Consider the following 8,867-nt stretch of genomic DNA (forward strand, 5'->3'; position numbering starts at 1 on the left):
GGACCTATGTTTAATTATACAGACAATTTGGGGAGATAGTGAAGGGAGAGGATACAAAGAAAAGCTGAGAAGATGGACACTCCCTGTCAACAATTCTCCACAGTGACTTAACAGACTAAAGAAGAATTATATTGGGGGTTTGCAGGGCTGAGTGAAAAAGGTGAAGGGATTAAGCAAAGAGAATTAAATAAATAAATGCCAAAAAAAAGAGGAGTCATATCTGCTACTTCTGGCTTAATGTGGTGAAGGTTTTTTTTAAAAGCAGTAATGCACAATGAAGTACTTAAGTGCTTTACATTCATTATCTCATTAATATACACTACAGCTTTACGATGTACATTCTGTTAGCATTCCAATTTACAGATGAGGTATGGGAAGATTAAGATTTTAAATCCAAAGCTGGCCAAGATTTAACCCCAGGTTGGCCTGACTCCAAAGCCACTGCTCCTAATCATTATGTCATACAGACTCTCCAATCAGAAATGGTGAGAAGCAGCAGGGAATACAGAGAAGTTACCAGCACAGCAACTAACCAGATCACCTTTGAAGAGCAACAATTGAGAATGACTCAATAGGGAATCCCTGATGTGCACTGCTGCATCCATCAGGTGAAATCATCGATGGACAGAAAAGGGGATGAGAACTGAGGCATAGCTAATTGTTAGGCAGCTGTAAATTACAAATGCAACAAAATAAGGAAGACCAAAATATGAAGCAGAGAAAACTGAGGGCCCTGTACTCGTCTGACCTCAGCTGAAGAAACTCTGAAAAATATACTTTTCTTTTATCCTTTCTTTGGTCTTTGAATGATAATCATTATTCTTTAAATATTTAATTTGCAGGACAAGAAAGGAAATAGCATTCAGCACTCTTCATTCTTTGAACCCTAAGTTGGTTAACAGTTGTATTCATCTAATAATCAGTGGTTCTCAACCTTCCTAATGCCGCGACCCTTTAATACAGTTCCTCATGTTGTGGTGACCCCAACCATAAAATTATTTTTGTTACTACTTCATAACTGTAATTTTGCTACTGTTATGAATCGTAATGTAAATATCTGATATGCAGGATGTATTTTCATTGTTCGTGACACACAGGTTGAGAACCGCTGAAATACTAATGTGCCAAATATACTACTATCCTAAATTTTCAAAAAATATACAAGTTTAATAAAATAATTTTTTCTTCTTTCAAAATGCCCCCCAGCATTTTATAATGTTTACTGGCGAATTAATCACATTCCTATAAATAAATACACACATATAAATGACAAAACCAGAAAGAGCAAACATACTATTCTAAAAAAACAAAATTTTCCACTATTCCACATACACTCAGGTTGTTCCTTAACGCTCCATATACAGATAATGAGTTCAATATAAGAGTTTAGTCATCCCTTCTAAAAGTTTAGCACAATAAAATCGTACTTCTTCTGGCAAAATGTATTGCTAATCAGAGAAAAATGCAGGTGCAAAATAAATTTTAAAAGAATATCTAACTTTAAAATGTCATCTGAATAGAAAACAAAGACATACTATGCTACACTAAAGATCTTATTTAAATATTTTAATTTGGGCAACTAGGAACACATAAAAACAAAGTATATATCTTTATAACTAAAAAATTTTAAATACAAACAAATTTCCTATCTTTATTATAACAAATCTTCCACATAAAAGCAGTGTTGAAATGTAAGTTATCACACAGTATTTGATTATCTGATATATCAGGCTTATAGAATTTAAATGATCTTTCAGAAAAGCCTTCTTGGAAGTCTATGTATAGGTCGCCACCTAGTGGATATAAATATAAGAAAACTAAGATGTCATTAAAATGTTAAAATTGGTTCATTGAAAATTAATGCTTTGATCACCAAATCAAATGCCTTAGGAATTCAGGCTACTTCAACTTTTGAACACATGCTATAGTTTGCTAAGGTAAGTGATTTATTAGTCATACTCCATTGTTGTTTTTTAAGGGAAACATCTTTTTCTGATGGAAAACAAACAACATTCACAAGTTCCTATGTAAGAAAGGACCGGTTTTTTTTATTACTGGTAACATATTAGGATTATTTTTTTGTCAAAAAGCACATTGTATCCCTATACTATTTTAAGTATTTTTCACTGTATCTTCATTGTTTAAAAAAATTCCATCACAATATCTATGGAGAAAATAACATGCATGTTTCCTAAGAAAGATTTTTAAACTTTTTTTTTCTTATATATTTTATTGATCCCCCACAGAGAGGAAGGGAGAGGGATAGAGAGTCAGAAACATCGATGAGAGAGAAACATCAACCGGCTGCCTCCTGCACACCCCCCACTGGGGATGTGCCTGCAACCAAGGTACATGCCCTTGACCGGAATCGAACCTTGGACCCTTCAGTCCGCAGGCCGACGCTCCATCCACTGAGCCAAACCGGTCAGGGCAAGATTTTTTAACTTTTACTAAAATAATGTGTACACTTCGAGAAAAGCTGATATAACCTCAAAGTACCCAATCTCAATTTCTCCAAATTGCCCATATTTACTAGAGTACTATTGTTCCTTTTCTAAACAAAATAAAATGGCCTTTCTCTATCATAGAATCCGTTGTTCTCCAATAGAATGGATATACTATTGCATAACCACAAAAGAGCAAAGCTAAGGCCCAGGTAGAATACTGTGAAAGGATACTCACCTACAGTGACTGCCATGATAATACTAGTCATTAGCAGACTTTCCTATAAATGTTATGAAATGTCAATCAGCTGCTTTTAAGAAAAAGCAGTAACTCTAGCAAGGATATGGACTTTTAAAATACTGGAAAACTAAAGGCAGAAATACTGTCCAGAACTGCCTGGGCACGGACACTGTTTTACCTTCTGGTGTCAATACTTCCTACAAACCTTTATCAGAAAACAAAATTTCACTGTTTTATCTGACAAAATTGTATCAGCTACGTCTGACTTCCACTGGATGCTTTTTATTATTATTTTTTACTTTTTCAAACACTAACTACATTTACCTAAAATGAGACATTAGTCTTAATTCTGATTTTCTAGTATAAAAAAAATTGCTTTTGCATCCTTTTGAGCATTCTTTATTTATTCTTCTAGTCTATAGACATTTTTACTATTCTTTGACCAATGTTTCAAATGATATATAAACCTTATTTTTGTATTTCTTTACAATTAATAATTAAGATTTGGTATTTCATAACTAAGAGACTGCTTATTATATCCTTCAGCAATTTCATTTTTACACTGAATGCTTTTCAGATTCCAGGTACTAATATTATTGATTAGTACTGATATTTTGGTTACTAACTATAAAATATATTTTGCTGAATATTAAATATATCTATAAGGCAATTAACTACCCTATGATTATCAACTTTTGACAAATTAAACATTTCTAAAAACAATACTATGAAGACAATGTTAAAAGTAATCACACACAAAAACTGGTCAGAAATTTTCAGAACTATTAAAACCATCCTATCCAATACAAATTGTTTGCTATTAACCTCAAAAATAGTTTTCAAAACAGGTTTTTGGTTTATTAGTAAATTTGGTAAATTCACCAAGTTGGTCATGCAACAAATTAGTCATTTTGGCAATTAAACTAAAGCCAAGATTTTAAAAATGTTTTTACATAAAAGCCCCAAATATAAAAGGGCAGTGTACACAGAAAAAATTAAGCTTCTGAGATCCAGTAGGACCCCAGTTTGCCCAGGTAAAGTCATTAGCAATTCTCTGTACCCCCAGTATGAATCCTGGAAACGAAGGAAAGCTACATTGAGATGTTCTATCTGTTTCTATCAGAGTGACCATTGGTGTTTGTACTGTTGGCTATGTAAATTGAAATTTTAATCTAATCTTTCAGTGGAACAGTCTCTTCAATACCAGTTTATAACCCACTTGAAACCCTGCAACTAGAGTCAGAAGTGGGACTCCCTTCTTTAGATATACTTAAGGTGCCCAAAATTTCAGTAATATCCATCCAGTGAGCTAATATATTATTCAAAGATGGTGAATAAGTTATTATTATTTGGGAGAAGGGCTTCTTGTCCCATAAAGTCACATGATTTGAAAATATTTTTGTTCCAGAAGTATGACTGCCCTAAGAATTTTGTGAGATTCCCCAGTAAACTTCCACTACTTTTTTTTCATTTTTCCTTAACTCAAGTTGAAGTGTTACCTACAATTAAAACCAAAAAATAAAAATTAAATTAAAAAATCCTTGACTAAAACACACATACACACAAAAACCCACATACACATTTGTTACCATAAGATGGGATTTACAAATCCCCCTATCTGACCAATACATTACAGCACATCTTCCCAACTGAATAGGTTACAGGCATACTGCAATAATGATCTCAGTCTTCAATCTAACTTTCTATTTGAGCCATGACATAAAACATGCTGGGAAGCACTATTACAAAATAATCCAAAAATAAGGGTCTAAAGGTGTACTTTAAGTGAATGGAGTTCTGAGGAAAAGAGCATGTCAAGCAGGCCTCTAGAAAAATCTACACTAATAAAAGAGAAACATGGTAATTGGCGTACGACCGCTACCCTTCCCATTGGCTAATCAGCGAGATATGCAAATTAACTGGCAGCCAAGATGGCGGCGAGCAGCCAGGCAGCTTAAACTAACATGAGGCTTGCTTGCTTCAGTGACGGAGGACTCCAACGTTCCCAGCGGGGCTTCAGCCAGCCGGACCGCAACATTGTATCAAATACAGATGGTAAACAAAGGCCAGAAACCTGTTTTCAGCAGCCGAGGCCTCAGAGCTAAAGCTGGCCCAGAATAAAAATTAAAAAAAAATTTAAAAAGGAGCAGTTGGGAGCTTCATTCTCAGCCTGAAAACAGCCCTCAGCCCCTCACCCAGACTGGCCAGGAACCCCAGTGGGGACCCCCTCCCTCATCCAGGATACCCTTCAGGGCAAACCAGCCAGCCCCCACCCGTGCACCAGGCCTCTACCATATATAGTAAAAGGGTAATATGCCTCCCAGCACCGGGATCAGCATGACAGGGGGCAGCGCCCAAACCCCCTGATTGCCCTGCAGCTCTGTGTGTGACAGGAGGCGGGGCCCCAACCGCCCCCCGCCCCCCATGGGCCCTGCTCTGTGTGTGATGGGGTAGAGCCATAACCTCCCCATTGGCCCTGCCCTGAGTATGAGAGTGGCGGTGCCCCAAACACCTGATCAGCCCTGCTCTGTTGGTGATAGAGGGCGGCGCTCCAACCCCCTGATCGGCCCTTCCCTGAGTGTGACAGGGGGCGCTGCCCCAACCCCCCAATTGGCCCTACCCTGCGCGTGACTGAGGGTGGCATCGCAACCTCCCCATCTGCCCTGCTCTGTGCATGACAGGGGAAGGCGCCCCAACTCCCCAATCGGCCCTGCTCTGAGCCTGACCAGGGGCTGCACCTAGGGATTGGGCCTGCCCTCTGCCACCCGGGAGCAGGCCTAAGCCAGCAGGTCGTTATCTCCCGAGGGGTCCCAGACTGCGAGAGGGCACAGGCCGGGCTGAGGGACCCCTCCTTCCCCATAGTGCACAAATTTTTGTGCACCGGGCCTCTAGTCCTATATAATAAAAGGCTAATATGCAAATCGCTGAATGGCAGAACAAGGGTCAGATATCTCCTAAGGGCTCCTGCACTGCGAGAGGGCGCAGGCGGGCTGAGAACCCTCGCCCAGTGCACCGGGCCTCTAGAAATAATATAATTCTATCTAGCTTTTATACAACACTTTTATATTTTTTTTAAATATCCACAATATTGTACAGCTAAATAAAGAAAACAGGATTAAGTGTCCTAAATTACCACTGTGTGGTATCTACACCAAGTAGGTATCCTGTAGTTACAGAGGAACTGGGAGTTCCTAGCAAATCCAGGAAGAAAAAAACATATACACAGAGAATCCAATCTCTCTCATTATAGACTACTGAAAAAGATTTTTTTATTTATAAAATATTCACCTTCTGTGTGTTTGCCCATGAAATACTTCTTCTAGTTAGCCACATGCACTCTTAGAATGTTTTATAAAATAATGCCCAGGTGCTTCCTTTAATTCAACTGAAGACATTCTGCCAAACAATTTTTTAAATAATGGAGCTGACATAGCCTAATTTTTTTTAAAAGGGTACAATTATATCTTTTTTGTAAATCATTTTATTTTATCTTTAGTTTTAGTTTCTTAAATATGTTTTTATAGATTTCAGAAACAGGAAGGGAGAGGGAGAGAGGGATAAAAACATCAATGATGCCCTAACCGGTTTGCTCAGATCATCTGCCTCCTGCACGCCCTCTACCAGGACGGAACCCGCAAGCCAGGCATGCACCCTACCCGGAAGAAATCATGACCTCGTGGTTCATAGGTCCACACTCAAGCACTGAGCCACAGCATATCTTAAAGGATCATACATTCTGTCAAAGCATCAAGATCAAGCAAAGCCCAAAAAAGGATGATTTTCCCTATGTTGCTGATGCTGAATTTTACTTGTCTTATTTGCCTCTATGTGCAAATTCTGTGACTTGTTTTCACTAACAGTATCCTGTTTCCATAGGAAAGTGCAGTTTGTTAGTTAACATTAATTACTTCCTATAACTAAGGTTGATATTCTGTAATATTCCCATTAACACTCACTGTAATTCTGGATAACAACACAGTACAATGATAATCGTTAATGGACATCCACTATGGTGAAACCTGAATCGACAATCAGCTAACACAGATTGGCAATAGACTTCCTCCTTCCTGTTTTTACACTCCTAACCAAGGAGACAATGCTTCCTGTTGACTTTGTGCTACTTGTTAAAATGCAAAATATGAGAAATGGAAACATCCAATACATAAAAATGTATCTGTCTTCTAGGATAACAAACTGAATTGCTAAATAAAATTTAATTTTAAAAACAAACCATTAAACAGATTAATGAATGCAGATGTAGACTAATTCCCCAGAAGATTTTAGAAAATTAAACAATATTAAATTGTCTAAAGTAGATCTAATGTGCAGTTTGCCTAGTAGCTTAAGAGATGACCTATATATTCTACCGAAGTCCTTTACAGGAGTATTAATCTACAATTAAAGGAGAAATTCTCTTAAGAATTGACTTTTCAGCAAAACAACAGTTAAAAACAAACAAAAAAACCCACTATTCACCACGGAAAATAAAACAGAAAATTAATCAATATTTATATACCCATTACTTTAGTGACATACTTTCACAAAACAGAAACTACAAAAGATGAGACAAATTAATAAAAAAGGACTTCAAAACACCATTCAGTCCAAGAAAGAGCAGATAAAAAACAATATGAGGCCTTAGAAGATATAACCAACCTCATAAAGAGAGATAAATGAATAAAACTGAGTTCTAATGAAAAAGAATCTGCTTTTTTAGGGTGAAAATTAATCACATATAAAGCCACAAATAAAACCTCAATGAATTCCAAAGAATAGAAATAATACAGATTAATCTAGCTATAATGTAATAAAACTAAAAATTATTAGCAAAATTTAAAAATAAAAAACCCCTTCACATCTGGAATTTTTTTTAAAGCCTATTTTAAAAATTATTGTTGGATCCCCTGGACAGAGTCATTCAACTGGTTGGAGTGTCACCCCATGCACTGAAAGGTTACCAGTTTACTCCAAGTCAAGGCACATACCTGGGTTGCAGGTTGGATTTCCAATCAAAGTGGGTACAGAAGGCAACCTACTGATGTTTACCTGTCTCTCTCCCCTTCCTTCCTCCCTCCCTCCCTCTCTCCTCTTTCCTCTCTCTAAGCATGTCCTCAGGTGAGGATTTTTTTAAAAAACTGTTGGATTAAAGGAAAATACAAAAATAAAATAGCAGAATTTCTTTAAAATTCAAATTAAAAAATATGTCAGAATATGTGAAATAAAGCTAGCGTAATCATCAGAGGAAAACTTATAGCATTAAATAATTACATCAATAAAATAAATGAACCAAATACAAAATACAAAAAGCTAGAAAAGAAATAAAATAAATCAGAAGAAATAAATCATTAAAGATAAATGCAGTACGGAATGTCTTAGAAAACAGAAAATTAATGGAATAAATACATTTAAAAATCAACAAAACAAACAAACCACCATCTAATCTACATCAAAGGAAGAAAAATGAGTAAAATCACAAATACCCAACATCAGAACTGACAAGGGGGATGAAGCGATTATAATATAAGACTATTATTTGCATAACTGTACTCTAATAAATTTGAAAGTCTAAAAGAGAACATTATCACAGAAGAACTAGAAAAAAGTTACAAGGCACCCCCACACAAAGAAAAAGCACAGGCCCAATTGATTTCACGGGGTAATTCTAACAAACCTTTAAATATCAGATAAGCCCTGGAGGGTGCTGCTCAGTAGAGTGTCAGCCCACCCTTAGCTTTGATTCCCAGTTAAGAGCACATACCTGGGTTTCGGAATTGTTTCCTGCCCCCTAGTTGGGGCATGTGAGGAGGCAAACACTCCATGTGTCTGTTTCACATGGATATTTCTCTCCCTCTCCCCCTCCTTCCTCCCTTTCACTATCTCTGAAAAGCAATGGAAAAAATAGACACTGGTGAGGATTAACAAAAGAAATAAAAATAAAAATCAATAATACAGTGCTATTTATGGTATTTCCAGAGTAGTAAAAGAGAACTTCCATTTCCTTTCATGAAATGAGCATAACATTTATTTGAAGACCTGAAAAAGACTGCACCAAAAAAGAAAACTACAAACCAATCTCACTTACATCAATGCAAAAAAAAGAAAACAACTTTAAAAGCAAATTCCCTATCAGAGTCCAACAGCACACTAAAAGAACAATTCATCATTACCAAGTGGGATTTATT

This window comes from Myotis davidii, unplaced genomic scaffold (assembly GCF_000327345.1).
Source record: "Myotis davidii unplaced genomic scaffold, ASM32734v1 scaffold271, whole genome shotgun sequence".
NCBI lineage: Eukaryota > Metazoa > Chordata > Mammalia > Chiroptera > Vespertilionidae > Myotis > Myotis davidii.